Source organism: Sminthopsis crassicaudata, chromosome 1 (genome assembly GCF_048593235.1).
Source record: "Sminthopsis crassicaudata isolate SCR6 chromosome 1, ASM4859323v1, whole genome shotgun sequence".
In the NCBI taxonomy this organism is placed as follows: Eukaryota; Metazoa; Chordata; class Mammalia; order Dasyuromorphia; family Dasyuridae; genus Sminthopsis; species Sminthopsis crassicaudata.
The window spans coordinates 173,381,250-173,398,335 of NC_133617.1; the positions used below are offsets into that span (position 1 = coordinate 173,381,250).

At 36.1% G+C, this 17,086-nt stretch overlaps 1 protein-coding gene and 1 long non-coding RNA gene across 2 annotated transcripts in view; one reads left to right on the plus strand and one right to left on the minus strand.

Moving 5' to 3' along the window:
- The window catches only part of LOC141544937 (uncharacterized), a 50,843-nt gene extending 36,703 nt beyond the window's left edge, over positions 1-14,140 (plus strand). The window contains exons 2-4 of the long non-coding RNA XR_012482838.1: positions 4,393-4,472; positions 8,652-8,725; positions 12,816-14,140. This is a non-coding gene — a long non-coding RNA (uncharacterized LOC141544937). The remainder of the gene's footprint in view (positions 1-4,392; positions 4,473-8,651; positions 8,726-12,815) is intronic.
- Positions 1-14,255, minus strand: part of NEDD9 (neural precursor cell expressed, developmentally down-regulated 9) — a 222,516-nt gene extending 208,261 nt beyond the window's left edge. The window contains exon 1 of the mRNA XM_074271672.1: positions 14,112-14,255. The gene's annotated coding sequence lies outside the window, so the exon portion shown is untranslated. The remainder of the gene's footprint in view (positions 1-14,111) is intronic.
- Positions 14,256-17,086: the final 2,831 nt, after the last annotated feature.

The window sequence follows — 17,086 nt, forward strand, 5'->3', positions numbered from 1 at the left end:
AATTTTTTTTAAAAGTGAATTGTCCACAGTCACTTAGCTGGCAAAGATGGTATTTGAACTCAAATCTTCCTCACTTTAGCCTGGCATGGATCCACTATCACACTTCTACCTCTCTGTGCTTGATAATTTGGTGATATTCACCTATATTTTCTCAATTTTCTATTTTTCTATATTTTATTTTATTCTATAGAATGGAATAGAAAATATTCTATATTTTCATTCCACCCAATTTTGAGAAAGAACAGCTACCTTAAGATGAAAGGATTATAACCCTGTTATAAATGGAAAGGTCATTGCAATGAATTGTAGTAGTGACTAGCCATACTTTTAGCCTTCCTCTTCTTTCCCTGGAGAACTTCTTTGGGCTGTCTCAATCTTTCTTTTTTATCTTTGTCTGGGTTAAAATCACCGAGTAGTCTAAAATGGTAGTGGGCATCAATTAAGATTTAGGTCAGAGACTCCAAAGTACCCAGTGATTTAGTTACAGGGATTAGGGAAGACAAAAACTTACAGACTATTGGATAGGAGTCAAATTCCTTTCTATTGTGATCATTCTACATCAAGGAAATGTTTGGAATCTAGGCAGCCTCCTATGATGTGCCTGTTAAAGTTATTATATGGACGGTTTAAAAAAAAAAAAAAAAAGAAAATAGCAGCAACACAAGTATGTTATATAAATCTCCACTGGAGGCAAGGTCTTTTGGAAAAGGAAAAGTTGACTTATGTGCTAGTAGTAAGAGACTTTTAAAAGGCTTGTTCTCCTGCAGGAGTCATTGAACTGGTGGGTTATAGGAAGCGTGACCACCTTCCTCAGGTCTTTACTTCAGTCAACTACTGATGGATCTTGTTCTTCCTTCAAAACAATTAGAGGCATTCATTAGGGTCCTCTTAAGTATTAAGCAAGCAGCAACTCTTGACCAGAAACTTCTATTTTTGTCGCCTGGCTCCTGTCTGACTTTTAACTCTTCTCAGGAGACCAAATTTCTCTAACTCACCCTTTGGCAATGAGTGCTATGAGTGAATGAATGACACATTTCGGCACCTCCTAATTTATTTAATAGCTCTTAGCTGGTTAAGCACCTGCAAGAAATCTTTTAGTGGTAGGAAAGGTTTGGTTTTGTTGTCTGACCACCAAGAGGCCAAGATTTACGCCATTGGACCTAAACTCTTGATGGGATTCTTCCATAGTTAGGAGGAAAGCAGAGACTTTTGATCTCCTTAACTCATTTGAATCTACTTCCTAGGGTAAGAGCTAGGAGAGCTTAGATATTTGCCAACAGGATACATCTCTATTATTTGTAGAGTAGGCAGTTTGCAAAAGATGTAACATCTTATTCTCTCTCTTTTCCTCCCCGTCTTTTGCCTACTTCACTATTTACATTCCATCAGAGAATATTCCATGGAAGGGCGATCATACTAAGATATCACTTTTGCTCTTTTTTAACAGCAATCAATTGACTATATGAATGAATGAATAAAAATATTAAGCTATATATTATGGCAAAAGACCATAGTCTATGCATCAAAAGTGATACTTTGATGAATCTGGCAATATCCCAACTGTACAGATCAGTGCTTTGATATTCCTTCCCTTTAGGTAGGTTCATCAATCAATCCACCAACTTATCAACATTGAGCATCTACTATGTGCCAAGTACTGTACTAAGCACTAGGGATATAAAAAGAGGCACAAGACAGTTCCTGATCTCAAGGAGTTTCCAATTGAAGATATGCAACATGGTGGGGACAACTTGCCAAAAAATATTTGCAAGACAAGCTATATCAAGATAAATAGGAAATAACTAACAGAGGGAAGACACTGAATTAAGAGGGACTAAGAGAGGCTTCCTGAAAAAGGAGAAATTTTTGTTGGGATTTAAAGGAAGTCAAAGTCTGTCTATATGCTCCTGAAAATTCTCCAGAGGTATGTGCTTGATATGCTGGAAGACCCTTCTTCTAGACCTCTTGACATTGCATAGATAATAATTTTTCCAATTATTTATTTTCTGATGATAGCCTTTACATGTTTCTTCATTAGTTATGAATTGCAGCCTACTCTTAAATACAATATGCCTTTCCATTGACCGTTGAGTGATGCTCTCAGCTTTAATTCTTCAGAGACTAGAATGACTCACAGATACAAAGCATCATTAGTTCAATATCCATAGAGGAAAAACTGAGTGGATAAAGTGTCTATTGTCCAGATCATGCTATGTAATTGAATGAGGATAGATTATATAGGGCTAATCCATCAAAAGAAATCAGTAGACTCTGTGGCGATATTAGACCCAGAATTGAATAGAGGAGAGCAAAATAGTTGATCTTTTTTTTTTGTTTTTGTTTTTGTTTTTTTTGCTGAGGCAATTAGGGTTAAGTGACTTGCCCAGGGTCACACAGCTAGGAAGTATTAAGTGTCTGAGAGCAGATTTGAACTCAGGTCCTCCTGACTTCAGGCCTGGTGCTCTATCCACTACGCCACCTAGCTGCCCCCAAAATAGTTCATCTTAACAAAAATATACAGTACTATAATTTTTCATGTAACCAAATTATTATTATTGTTAAGTCATTTTCAGTAGTATCTGATTTTTTTATGATCCTATTTGGGATTTTTTTAAAGCATAGATAGAGTAGTTTGAATGGTCTTTTTTTCAGCTCTTTTTACACATGAGGAAACTGAGGCAAATGGGCTGGCTAAGTGACTTGTTCAGGGTCACACAGCTAGTAAGTCTCTAATGTTGGATTTGATCTTCAGAAGATGAATCTTCCTGATACTAGACCTAGCACTCTGTGCTCTATGGTACCACCTAGCCACCCTTGTAACCAGAAGGGTTAATTTGGGTAATACTCTTCTAATTGATAGATTAAGATTTAGGTTCTCCATGTCTGCATAAAGAGTAGAATTAGTTAAGAACTTAGAATAAGAGAGATACTGGTCCTTCTGGGTTCCAACTCTGAAAGTAGACACACATAGTAGATTTCCTTTAGAGAGAGGTACCTAGAGGGAGAAAAAGATTCTACAAAGAAGTTCACATGTAGAGGAAATGGTACCCCAATCATGTAATTGAGATTTCAGGAAATTTTCTCCTTTGATAAAATCTGGAACTTTACATCTTTTTTTAATGTTGAACATTCATTCTGTGTATTGTCTGGCATATTCTAATTTTCATATATATAAACATATATATATACACACACATATACATACTTTATGTATGTAAGTATACCTTGTTGGATTTTTTGCTATCAAGTTGAATAAATGAGTTTATTTGCTATTTGCTGTATATAATAGTCTTTGTGGAATGGCCATTTGGTGGGAAAAAGTCAAGTTTTTGGCTATATAATTTGGATCTCTTCTTCCTTAATAGATAGGGATAAAGACAGTGGTTTGAACATGAGAATTAATTCCCTCAGACTAGCAACATTTGTGGGGCAGAGAGATAAAATTCTAATATCTCTCAGATGCATTCTCTTGGAGGAGAGCAGAGAAGATTCTATCTATTTGCACCCAATCTCATGTAGATGGATCCATGTTGACATATCTAATTTATGATTTTTACAAGGGAGTATATCAAATTTTAATTTTTAAAAGTTTTGATGTCCTTTGTGGGGATATTACAATCATTGTAATCAAATTACAATATTTACAATGATTACAATCATTGTAATCAAAATTACAATCATTTCCAAAAACAATCCCTAATACCCTGCCTCCCTATACACCCTTTCCATAAATCTTCCCTTGTAACAAAGAAAAACAGTTAAATAAAACCAACCAATATGGTGGCCATATAATCTCCTTGAGAGCAGGAATTGCTTCATTATTTTTTGTCTTGTTTATACTGAGTAATTAGCAGAACACCTCTATATCTTCAGTCACTATCAAAACGAATAGGTTGTCCAAATGGTAATTTCTAAAAATCATACCACACAAGAAAGCCACCTGTTCTGTCTATATGAAAGGACAACTCTGGATTTGGTGCTGATCAATGATAGAGTAGTGTTCTTCCTCTCCACTGGAGCCAGCATGGTATTGTATAAAGAATGCTGACTTTTGAGATAGGAGGACTGATTTTGAGTCCTGGTACTGTCACTTACTTGCTGTGGCAGTTTGCTTAAGTTACAACATCTATCAGCTTCAGTTTCCCCATAGAAATATACTTAATAATAATTATTCTAATAATATTTAATAAAATAGAGATATACTTAAACAACCTACCTCTCCCAGAGTAGTCATCAGAATCAAGTGAAATAGTATCTACAAAGTGCTTTTTAATCTCTAAAGGTTGGTAGAAATGTGAGACATTCCTCTTGTGATTGGTATGGAAAGGATGGTAGAATTGGTAAAAACTCTTGCTAGCCAGCTTCATTAGATGTTGTAATCTTTTGGGATAGGAAGAAGCTAAGAAGAATAGGAGTGGGAGCAAGCTTTCACAGAGGGTGTCCATGACTCCTGCTAAATATGTTCAGGAAGGGTGAGTAGTGTTTGTTTTCTATGTAACCATGGGGTGGTTGGTACAGGAAGAAACAATGTCCTTGTGTGTAGGAGTCTTAGACAGTCAGATGGGGATTGTGTAGCAATCGGGGAGTGGGTACAATCATAGACTTAACAAGTGCAAACAGAACAGGGAACTTGAGTAGGATGCTCCCACTTTGATTCCTGATACACCCTATATCTCTCTTTTACTGTGTTAAAATCCAAGACTGGTTCTACCGTTGACACTTTTCCAACTATCTCCCTCTCTACTCAATCCCTCCTTAAATCCTGTCTCTGTTTTACCAAAGGGGAAACTGAACCTGATAAATGTTGTAACTTAAGTGAACTCCCACAGTCACGTGACTGTGGCAGGACTCACAATCAGGCCTTCCTTCTCAAAAACTAACACTATATTACACCACATTGGCTCCAGTAGATAGGAAGAAGACTAATGTATATCCAAATGAATTTTCAAGCAACTGATTAATCAAGAATGTATTGAATATTTACTACATACTAGGCATTGTGCTCAGTGTATAACCTTATACACGTACATTCGGTATTTGAACTGGATTACAATATATTCAGTTTTTATTATATATGTTATATTGCTATTATAAATTCATATCATTCAAATATGCAAATTTGTTCAATAGGGAAATTCTCTCTAGGCATCCTTACATTCAACTAACCAGGGTTAGTTCATTTATCAAACTGAGGATTGATGCCCTAGTAATTATTTTCTCTAAGGATACACTGTCAGCCAATAGATCAAACTCAATGTTTGAAAGGATTAGATACTTCCCTGCCTAATTCTATGGTCTCCATTGGTTCCACCATTAGTCAGAGAAGATATTCAGCTAAAATTGCTGGTCCTTAATATTGATTAGTGCAAAGGCAAATTGGAATCCTTGATTATAATGAATTCTTCAGCTCTATGGGATGGCACACAGAGAGAGACAGAGATAGAGAGATATGGAGACAGAGACAGAAACTAAGACCAACTCTGAAACCAAGACCAAGACTAAGATCGAGAGAGAAAGACAGAGAGAGAGAGAGAGAGAGAGACAGAGACAGAGACAGAGACAGAGACAGAGACAGAGACAGAGACAGCCAGACAAAAATAGAGACAGAAATAGAGACAGAGCATGAATCTGGAAGCAAGAGTACCCTTCCTACAAGGTTACATGGGTGCTATCATGCCTATCCCATCTGCTTTTTAATTTGTCTTTGTGACTTCTCACCTTCACATGGGCAGAATATTTGTTTTGCTCAGAACCCTTTTTATAGTACCAGAAGTTTCTAATTCTTTACTTTGAGGCCTTTTGGGGATGTTTAGTAACTGGTTTTAAGCTTTGAATGTGATCATCTTCATTGTTTTTGATAATCGAAACTGAAGCATAAATGAACTGAGATAACCAGCTGTATAGTTTTGCCACATGATCCAGAAATCATTATCCTACAACAATTTCACATTCTAAGTACAATCTTGTAACCTGATCCCAAATTTCCTCTAACTTCTGAGTTCCATTTGCAAACTTATAACCCTAAACTGATTAATTAGCTCAATTAACCAAATGAATTCTAGAGTTGTTTCCTAAGCACTTTAAAATAAACTCGTTGGCTGGTCTTAGAGGTAAACTCTAAGATCTCTCTAAGCTTGAAAATTCTATCACTTCCTTATTCTATAATGAAAAAGCTGAGGTTTGTAGAGATTTAGTGACTTGCTTTAATATTATACAACTAGAAATAGTGCTGAGATTAGAATTCTATCCAGTACTTTTTCCATGCATATAAGTAAAAGTAGCATTTAAAATAATATCATTGCTACCTTTTCTTTTTTCATCACACTCTTGTTCAAACAAGTTCCCTCCCAAGTATCCGTCAAGACATTTCTTGCAGCAAAGATTTTATACACACCTAGAGAGAGTTAAAGTGTGTGCTCGCACATACACACACATACACACTTCATGTAGCATTATGAACCCAAACCCTTGAGCCTTTTCCCTAAATGATCCTCCAAGTCTTGTAACTTTAGTTCATGCTTCATGGATGACTTACATTATCTTGCAATTGGCTTTCTTCCAGCGGAAAGGGGGCAACAAACTTTCATCATTTCATTGTCCGCCTTAACTCAAGAGCCATTTATCTGTCTAATCTTATCTCAACCCATTTCTTAATAAGATCTCTTTCCACTTTCTCTAACTGTGACAAAACTGATATGCCAATTCTTGCCTGTGCATCTTTTTTTCAGCTCTTCTCCTATATGAAATACCCTCTAACCTTTTATCTAAGGCAAATTCATTTTTCAGTGGCCAAATTCTACCATGTTTGTGAAGCCTTACTTTGGCTATCCCAATGCAGAATGATCATAGCTATCTCTGATCTGCAGAATTTATTGCTCCTACTACTAATTTGACACTTAACATATGTTAGTTTGTTTGCTAATTTATTTTTGAATATATGTTCTACTTCAGTAACTAGAATGTATAGATCTATCATTTGATAAGCTTTTTTTTTAAACTATCTAGTATGTGTCTGTGGTAGACATTAGGTACACAAAAAGAAAAACCACTGACCCTTACTTTAGGATGTGTACTTTCGATTGATAATAACAAATAGATCCAGTCTATCTCAGTCAGACATATATATATATATATATATATATATATATATATATGTGTGTGTGTGTGTGTGTGTGTGTGTTTGTATGTATGGGTAGAAAATAGATAGGTAGATAGATACAAAATATATACTAAGTAAATGCAAGGTGATTCCTATTAGGGGTATAATGCTAACAGCTGGAGACATTTCTAATAAAGGCTACTCACTTTGGGGCACATGGATTCATCTCAAGTCATAACTTAAAAGGATTCAATTTATTATTGAATTTTGTACCTGAGATGTCCTGCCAATAATATATGCCAAAGCATATAAGTTTTTGCTGACAGTTCTCTCGTAACAATATTAAGAGAATTGAAAGCATTAAAACAAAGTATTTAATTGTTGGAACTGAGTGAACCAATTGACTCCATCTTGCAACTTAATTCTGGAGATAGCTCAGTATCCTTTTTATTCAATTATAGATCTAGTACAATTTCTTTCTTGTAAGAAAACTTTGTTCAATTATGGGAATTGAGAAAAATTCTTATTGTGTTGTTTGAATCTAACTCCATCTGGCTAGGAATCTGAATTATACCTCTAGGTATATAAAAGTTATAGATAACTGGTCAGCTCCAAAGATTGATGGAAGGAATTTTCTCACCAATTATACATCTTAAGCAACCCATATGTCTTATCTGACAACTGATTGATCAGTTATTGTTTCCATGCTCCTTTTATTACTTATAGATTATTTAGGGAGAAGGGGGACATCTCCTTTTCTAATTTCAAGGAATGTTCACTTTCCCTCTCCCAACTTGGAAAATTCCTAATCTTTTATCCAATTGGAAATAAAATTATCTAATCTTATATGGTTCCTTCTAATTAATTGGTTTTATTTGATTGTTTTTAATGTATAAAAATCTATACACTCTCCCCTCCCTGTATTTGGGATTCAGGCCTAAGCTAAGCAAGTCTGGTCTCAGTTTTCAAAGCAATTACTTACATTGTGGGAGAAATGATATTAATAACCAATGATTTGGGGAGATCCAGAGTTCTCCCTTTTTCTATATTCTTCCCTTCAAAGTTAAGTCACTTGAAGGACATTAATAATAATGAAATTGGATTAACTTTCTTAACAATCTTGATCAGACCCCATCCAGATGGGGAAGCTCATTTTGTTCTACTCAGCTTCAGTCACCACTGATTTTTTAAAAATTATTATTATTAAAATGTTGATATGATTTAATAAAATGGCTAATTATTCAACAATTATAGCTCTTGAACTTTTTAAACATTACAGCTACTTAATAAATCAATATATTCAAAAGGATGAACCTGTTTTCTCCAGTCATTTCATTTTTCATCCACCATACTTAGGAGATAACACACAGGTATGTACCACTCAACCTGTTTTGAAGAAGTTAAATTTAGTCAAGGAAAAACAAAATCCCATTATTTGGTCCCTGACTCATTAGTTAACTAAAATGCCAGAGAAATAAAACATCAAAATAAGTGTTGATGAACTACTACTGCAAAAAGTTATCAAGCATTTCTTCCCCAAATCTCTTTCAAGGAGTCCTTGTGGATTTCATGGTTCTGATGAAGGCATTCTTTTCATTTCTGCTGTGTTGTTCTCACCCCTCACAGGTAAGAAATTATGAAAAAATAAATTCAGAACTTTGTACCCCCAAAATATTATATTACTATAAACAAGATTATAGATGCTTAGTTAGGATTTTTCCAGGGTGTCATTTATGTATATATCTGTATAACATGCATGTAAGTTATTTATGGTTGGTCAAGCAGAGCATTTCTGAATATTTCCATAAAGAATAAGGTGCCAGGTCCTTGGGGAGAAATGTTCTCCTCTATGTGAGCATTGTTCAATGGGAAAATAGATTGACTTACATAGTTTTGAGCTGTAGCATATTTCCTACGGATTTATGGGAAAGATCATTGATTTCATTTTGGTCCCAAATGTCTTGGCTTGTACACATGGTGATGATCTCTTAGTAGATAGTCTTTGAGAATTGTTGAGGCTGAAGAAGTCATTTCCCTTAGCTCAGTTTAGAAATAAGTTTCTCTGAACTTGATCTGGTCCTCAAGTAACAGACCTGGTTTAAAGGCACACAGCTGGATACCAGCTCTATTCCTGAAGACTTTTCAGCCTTATATTAAGGATTTATATTTCACTAAGTTGTTTCAGGGTCACTTCTATGTTACAATGAGCCATTGAAGGAGGAGTTATATAAAAGAAGTATCAAAAAATACAAGGACCAGGGTAGCTACATGGCACAGTGGATAGACCACCGACCCTGAAGTCAGGAGGATCTGAGTTCAAATCCAACCTCAGACACTTCCTGGCAGTGTGACCCTGGGCAAGTCACTTAACCCTAATTGCCTCAGCTAAAAAAAAAAAAAAATACAAAGATCATTGCTAATAGTACAACACAAAGAACAGGGGCTCTAAAGGCAAAGTAGCTGGGTTTCTCTGATTATCCTAGTGATGTGATCTTGGGCAAGTAAGTTAAATCTCCTAGTCCTCAATATCCTTATTTATAAAACGAAGGTGTGGACTGCATGGCCACTGACAGGAGTTCATCTTTATAATTATCCATCCCATCCCGGTCTATATGCAATGTTGTTGTTCAACTGTTTCAATCAAGCCTGACCCCATTTGGGATTTTTTTGGCAAAGATGTTGGAGTGATTTGCCATTTTACTCACCAGTTGGTTTTACAGGTGAAGAAATTGAGGTAAACAGGATTAAATGACTTGCAGTGGGTCACACTGCTAGGAAGTTTCTGAAACCAGATTTGAACTCAGGGAAGATGAGGTCTTAACTCTAGGTCTAGCCCTCTAACTCCTGTACTACTTATCTGCCCGGCTATGTGATACTCAGGGGATATTCTTAAATGTTTGGAATTTAGAATCAAGTAAATGACATCAAGTTATTGGCTAGAACTTTTCAAGTCAAACCTGAAGAGTAGGAACTATTATCACTTCAAGTACTTTTTCTCTAGTGTATATGACATGCCAATCTTTATTCTCTGGAAAACATGAATATAGTGAGAATATAACATTCTGTAACTATATGTGTATATATGTGATGTGAAACACAAGGTCACTACTGTGTTTTCAGATGAATGTTTCCCAAGGCAATCTTTTACTGCTGATGGCACTACTTCCCCTAAATCTTTCCACTGCTCAGAAGTGAGATTGTGGGTGGGGAATTTCAGAGTCATGGTAAATGTAGTATAAAGGTTACTAAAGATTTGTGGCTGATTGGTTTTTGGCATTATATTAGTTGGGGGGAGAGAAGGTATGAAAAACAAATTAAGGTGCATTTAAACCTACAAATTTAGGAGACATGATTAGTTTAGCCCACTGGCACTCAAAACTCCTGAGCACAAGATATCTATCAACCTCCTCCTTAGTTGGGATTAATGATGTTGGCTAGCATTAGATTTTTATAGTGTCTCCAGGTAATCATTTTGAATGTTACTTTTCCTAAATGACTATGGAATAGGAAGTAGAAATAATTGGTTTGAGGCTGTGTCTGGATATGATCTGGTAACTTCCCCACCAAAACAAACACACCAAGATACTTTATGAGAATTTGTGTGTCACTTGTCTTGTAGGGGGTAAAGGTGAAGTCCAGGAGTTCCAGTGGGTTATACTTCTCAAATACACTTAACCAAGATTGTCAATCTGAAATGAATGTAAACATTTACCTCAGCCTAGTTCTCTGACATCATTTCTGTTAATCATCTTGGTACCACAAAGATATAGAGTCATAGAAAAAAAGCTAGTCTGTCATCTGAAGTCTGTGATGTGTCACTTTGGAGGTGTGGTTTTAGTGTTTTTAAATTCTTGTGCACTTAGACTCAGCCTTGCATATGACTAAAGATTAAAATAAACATAACAAGCATTTTTATATAGCACTTTGAGTTGTGAAAAGCACTTGACAGGTGTTCTCATTAAGTCCACAAGGAAGAACAGATCAGGCATTGCTCTATCTCTTCTTGCTTCTACAGGGTAAATGAAAAGTATATTGCAGTGTTTATTTTTATTTTTTTTTTCCACAGTGTTAGCAAAGTACAGAGGAAATCTCTTCCCTCTTCTCTCAATTACAATTTCTTTGGAAATCTCTTACCTCAATTTCATTACAATTCCTTTGAAAATCTCTTCCCTCAATTCCATTACAGTTTTTTTGAGGGACTCAGAAGTTGAGGGCATCTAGAGTCTAGCATTGAAAAAAGATGCATATATCTTATAAATAAAAAGCTGAAAGAAAGAAAGAAAGAAAGAAAGAAAGAAAGAAAGAAAGAAAGAAAGAAAGAAAGAAAGAAAGAAAGAAAGAAAGAGAAAGAAAGAAAGAAAGAAAGAAGAAAGAAAGAAAGAAAGAGAAAGAAAGAAAGAAAGAAAGAAAGAAAGAAAGAAAGAAAGAAAGAAAGAAAGAAAGAAAGAAAGAAAGAAAGAAAGAAAGAAAGAAAGAAAGAAAGAAAGAAAGAAAGAAAGAAAGAAAGGAAGGAAGGAAGGAAGGAAGGAAGGAAGGAAGGAAGGAAGGAAGGAAGGAAGGAAGGAAGGAAGGAAGGAAGGAAGGAAGGAAGGAAGGAAGGAAGGAAGGAAGGAAGGAAGGAAGGAAGGAAGGAAGAAAGAAAGAAAGATGGGATTGATGATGAGATGCTGGATATCCAGGTGGGTGTTAGCAGAGAAAGCCTGAATTACTGTAAACCATCTGGAAACCTATTTACTGCCTGACACAAGCAGGGAGGAACACAGATGGGACCATCTTAGTCTTAAATGGGCCTTTTTTTCTTAAGGAGGGCTTTTGTTCTAGTGGACTTTTGATTATAGCCCCACCCCAGGTAAAGGTCTCTAAGTAATATTACTTACTGCATACAATGAGAAAGCCAAGTTATGATGTCAAACTCCAAAGTTTTATTTCCCCAATAAAAAATCTGCTCATACTGTAGATCCTAGCTAACTCCTTGTAGGGTGCTAAATCTCATTTGGATTAGCCCTCCAGTCAATGACATACTTCCATCTCAAGGCATTTTCTCTCCTTGTTATATGTAACTCTTTTTTAGAGTTAGTTCATCACAAGAGCTAACAACTATTAGGACCCCAAAAGGACCCCAAACACCTTTCAGGATTATCCCCACAATTCCCCACTTGTCATGTTGTCTTCCTCCTGGTTAATTGCTGAATTCCACCAAGGAACTTGTCTTTTCCCTTGCTAACTGCTAAAACTCCTTTCCTTGCTAAATTTCTCTTGGAAGCCTACAAATTTTTTGAAACACTTTGTAATACCAGTCTCATAACCCAAATATATTTTTGGGGTCTAATGCCCCCAAACTTCAACAATTGGAATGTCATCAATAACAAAAAAGCATAAAGAGAATTATTGAACTGTCATTTATTACTCTTCATGACCCTATTTAGAGTTCTCTAGGCAAAGATATTGAAGTGGTTTACCACTTCCTTCTCTAGCTCATTTTACAGATGTAGATATTCAACCAGGCAGGGTCAAATGACTTGCCTAAGGTGACACAGCTAGTAAGTGTGAGTTTTTATTTGAGGTCTCTGACTCTAAGCTCTTTGCTCTATCCACTATACCACCTAGCTGCCCTTCTGGAATTCCCTACACTGATGAAATCATAGGTTCACTCCCTATCCCTATCTTTGCAAGTTTTTTTACCCCTAATTTTTTCCTTTTTACCTATCTTTCTTAGGAACTGGATTCTAAGAAGGTGGAGGTAATGTGGAAGAAAAGGTCACCACTGTAACTGACAACCAAAACAAAACAAAAACCTACCGGAGGTTAGATCTTCTCGTATAAAATCAGACTGCAAATCTCCCATACCCCCAAGGCAAAGAAGAGGTACTCTACCTAACGTAACCCCACCTCCTTTCTTCCCACACACAACCCTTTCTACACCAATATCAAACTACATTTAGCCCTTTTCTGCTTCTTTACCTTCCCTAGTTTGCCCTTGATGTTCACTTTAATCTGATTTCCTGTGGGGTGGGAGGGGCATGGTGTAAACAGAGCTTTGACTTTTGTCTCCAACAGAAGATTTTGGCAGCAAATTCCTTCTAAGACTACTATTTCACTTCATATAATACTTGCAAAGAGATTTCCTCACAACAGCCCAAGGATGCAAGTAAAACAAGTGTTACGATGCCCATTTTATAAATGAGATACACAAGCCACTTAAAATGTCTCAAACTAGAATTCAAAAGTCAGTCCATAATCTTTTCTATTACATTCCAAACCTCTCCACAAAATCAAATTTAGAGCATCCATTTCTTGCTATTCTCAATAGTTTCTGAAAAAATGGAAATGATGATTCAGATCTAATCTAAAATTAATTGCCTCACTTGCTTTCTGAAATATTGGTAGAGAAAGAGAAGTTTGCTTTTATGTCCTTTATTATTTCTTCAGAGGGAGAGACAAAATAGTATAGAGGAATAGTAGTATAGAGCCTGGAAGATTAAAGTTCAAATCCCTCTCTATCTACTCACTGTGTGTGTGTGATTATGAGCAAGTCACATAACTTCACAGTGATTCAGGCAATTCTTTAAAATTACATATTTCAGAGGAGGTACCAACTTGAGTTGGTGAAAGGCTTTCCCTCCTTTGGGAGCTCCCTATGGTGTAGGGAACTAATGAAATTACAGATTCAATTACTACAACTGTTATGTTTGCAAGTATGTTTTTTTGGAAGAAGGAAGCATACCTTGGTGTGTTTTCCAGAGATGCTACACCAACGATGATTTTTTTAAAAAGGGCCCAAACAGCATGATTAATGACAGTGATCCCCCCAGTTCCATCCATCAAGAAGTTTAGAAAATTAGAATGATCTTTTGGTTCTAGGAGAAACTGACAGTTAAATACATTTCCAAGTCAAAGGGGTGGTGATAAATGTCAACAGATGTGTGTCTAAAATCAGGAAATGACAGAGGCTCAGCAGAAGCCACCACACTGGTCACAGTCATAGCAAGAAGAGAAGCAACTTGGGACTTACCAAAAACAGTAAAATCCTCTTCACCTACTAAAGAAACATCTTTTTTCATCTTTTCTCCTCCATGAAGTCTTTGGCTTCTCTCTTGTCTTGTCTCCAGGAAGGAGAGGAGATCTCAGACAGGCGAGCTGGGTGATTCTGTTTCTCCGATGCAGCCTCCCAATTCTGTCTTCTCGACAAATTTGAACATTTTCTCTATTGGGAAACCACAAACTTTTTTTTTTTCCCCCTTCCGCTTGTCAGTGCAGTGAAGTTGCCTCAGTTACATTTCCTCTGGTTGCCTTTTTTTTTTTTTTTTTTTTTTTTTTTGTGTGTGTGTGTGCCAGATCATTTGGACCATTAAGTCCAAAGATGCCTTGATAGTTTATTTAAATGCAAGTAGAAAATGTAGCTCCAAACTACAATCACTTCTAACCCCCGCCCCCACCACCACCACCACCTTTTTATCTATAGAGGATAACTATCCAGAAGGAGATTTCATAGTTTATTTATAAACATCAAAAAATTAGCATTGGAAGGTACCTTTGATATAATCTAATTCAACCCTTTCTACCCCTTTTGAAAAGTGAGGAAATTGAAGCTGGGAATTAAAGAAATTTGCTCAAATTAAGGAGTCCAACACAAAGCCACACTCAGGTTCTCTGGCTTCGAGTTCAGACAATGCTTTTTCTATCATAGTTGGTTAGTTATTTCAGTCATATCTGATTCTTTGTGATTGCATTTGGGGTTTTCTTGGTGAAGCTACCAGAGCAGTTTGCCATTTTCTTCTCCGGCTAATTTTTCAGATAAGGAAACTGAGGCAGACGGGGTGAAGTGATTTGCTTAGGGTCACTAGTATCTGAGTCCAGATTTGAACTGAAGAAGATGAATCTTCCTGTTTCCAGGATCAGTGTTCTATTTACTGTTCCCTCTAGCTGCCCATCACAGCCTTTTAAAGTTATTATTGTAATGTATTGCAATTGTTGTTCTTTATCTTTCCTTCCTAAAGATGACCATGAATCATGGAGGTGATACCATGACATGCAAGTGAATTGGATTTAAGTGATGGAGGGATGTGCAAGGTCACCTGCCTCACTTTCCCCTCCAAAGCCATTTGGGTCCAGAGGCCAGATATAGATCAGGATGATTGGAGATGGCCCTGGATAAAATGGAGGATCTTGGGCTTTTTTAAGCTTTATCAGGTCTCAGTTTGACTGAAGCCACATCCATTCAGTAATTAAGAAAATATAAGAAAGGCTGTGCGACCCTGGGCAAGTCACTTAACCCCAGCCTCAGGGGGGGAAAAAAAAAAGAAAATATAAGAAAGAATTGAGATAAAGGATTGCTGTGAGAATCAAACAAGATGACAATTATAAAGAGTTTAGCACTGAGCCTGGCAATATAGTAAGCACTTAATTTTTTTTTTTCATTTTTTGTTCAGTGGTGTCCAATTCTTCAAAACTCTTTTTAGGGTTTTCTTTGCAAAGACACTGGAATGGTTTGCCATTTCCTTTTCTAATGGATTGAGACAAAGATTAAGTGACATATTCAGGATCACACAGCTACTGATTGGCTGAGGCCATATTGTTTTCTTTCAGGTCTTCTTGACTTCAGTCCAGTACTCTATCTACTAAGCCACTTAGTTATTTCTCTTATAATATAAATATTATTACATAGATACAGATATAATAATATAAATAATATTATTAACATCCAAAGGACTTCTTTTTTCCTTTCTTTCCTTTTTCCTTTATTCTTAGAAGTAATAGGCAGTTAGGTAGTATTATTACAGAGGAAGTTTAATAATTGAAGTTAGCAATTTGGAGGAACACCTGTTTTCCACTTAGCCTCTGGGAGGGTGTGAAATGTGTAATAAGAATGTGAGATCTGACTCCCTAAACTAATCTATTTATTCAGTGCTATACCAATCAGACTCCCAAGAAACTATTTTAATGACCTAGAAAAAATAACAACAAAATTCATATGGAAGAACAAAAGATCGAGAATTTCAAAGGAATTAATGGGAAAAAAAATCAAATGAAGGTGGTCTAGCTGTACCTGATCTAGAACTATATTATAAAGCAGCAGTCACCAAAACCATTTGGTATTGACTAAGAAATAGACTAGTTGATCAGTGGCATAGGTTAGGTTCACAGGACAAGATAGTGAATAAAAATAGCAATCTAGTGTTTGACAAACCCAAAGATCCCAACTTTTGGGATAAAAATTCATTATTTGACAAAAACTGCTGGGAAAACTGGAAATTAGTATGGCAGAAACTAGGCATGGACCCACACTTAACACCACATACTAAGATTAGATCAAAATGGGTCCATGATTTAGGCATAAAGAACAAAATCATAAATAAATTGGAGGAACATGGGATGGTTTACCTCTCAGACTTGTGGAGGAGGAAGGAATTTGTGACCAAAGGAGAACTAGAGATCATTATTAATCACAAAATAGAAAATTTTGATTACATCAAATTAAAAAGCTTTTGTACAAACAAAACTAATGCAAACAAGATTAGAAGGGAAGTAACAAATTGGGAAAACATTTTTACAGGTAAAGGTTCTGATAAAGGCCTCATCTCCAAAATATACAGAGAATTGACTTTAATTTATAAGAAATGAAGCCATTCTCCAATTGATAAATGGTCAAAGGATATGAACAGACAATTTTCAGATGATGAAATTAAAACTATTTCCACTCATATGAAAGAGTGTTCCAAATCACTATTGATCAGAGAAATGCAAATTAAGACAACTCTGAGATACCACTACACACCTGTCAGATTGGCTAAAATGATAGGAAAAATAACGATGAATGTTGGAGGGGCTGTGGGAAAACTGGGACACATGCATTGTTGGTGGAGTTGTGAAAGAATCAGGCCATTCTGGAGAGCAATCTGGAATTATGCCCCAAAAGTTATCAAACTGTGCATACCCTTTGACCCACCAGTGCTACTACTGGGCTTATATCCCAAGGAACTACTAAAG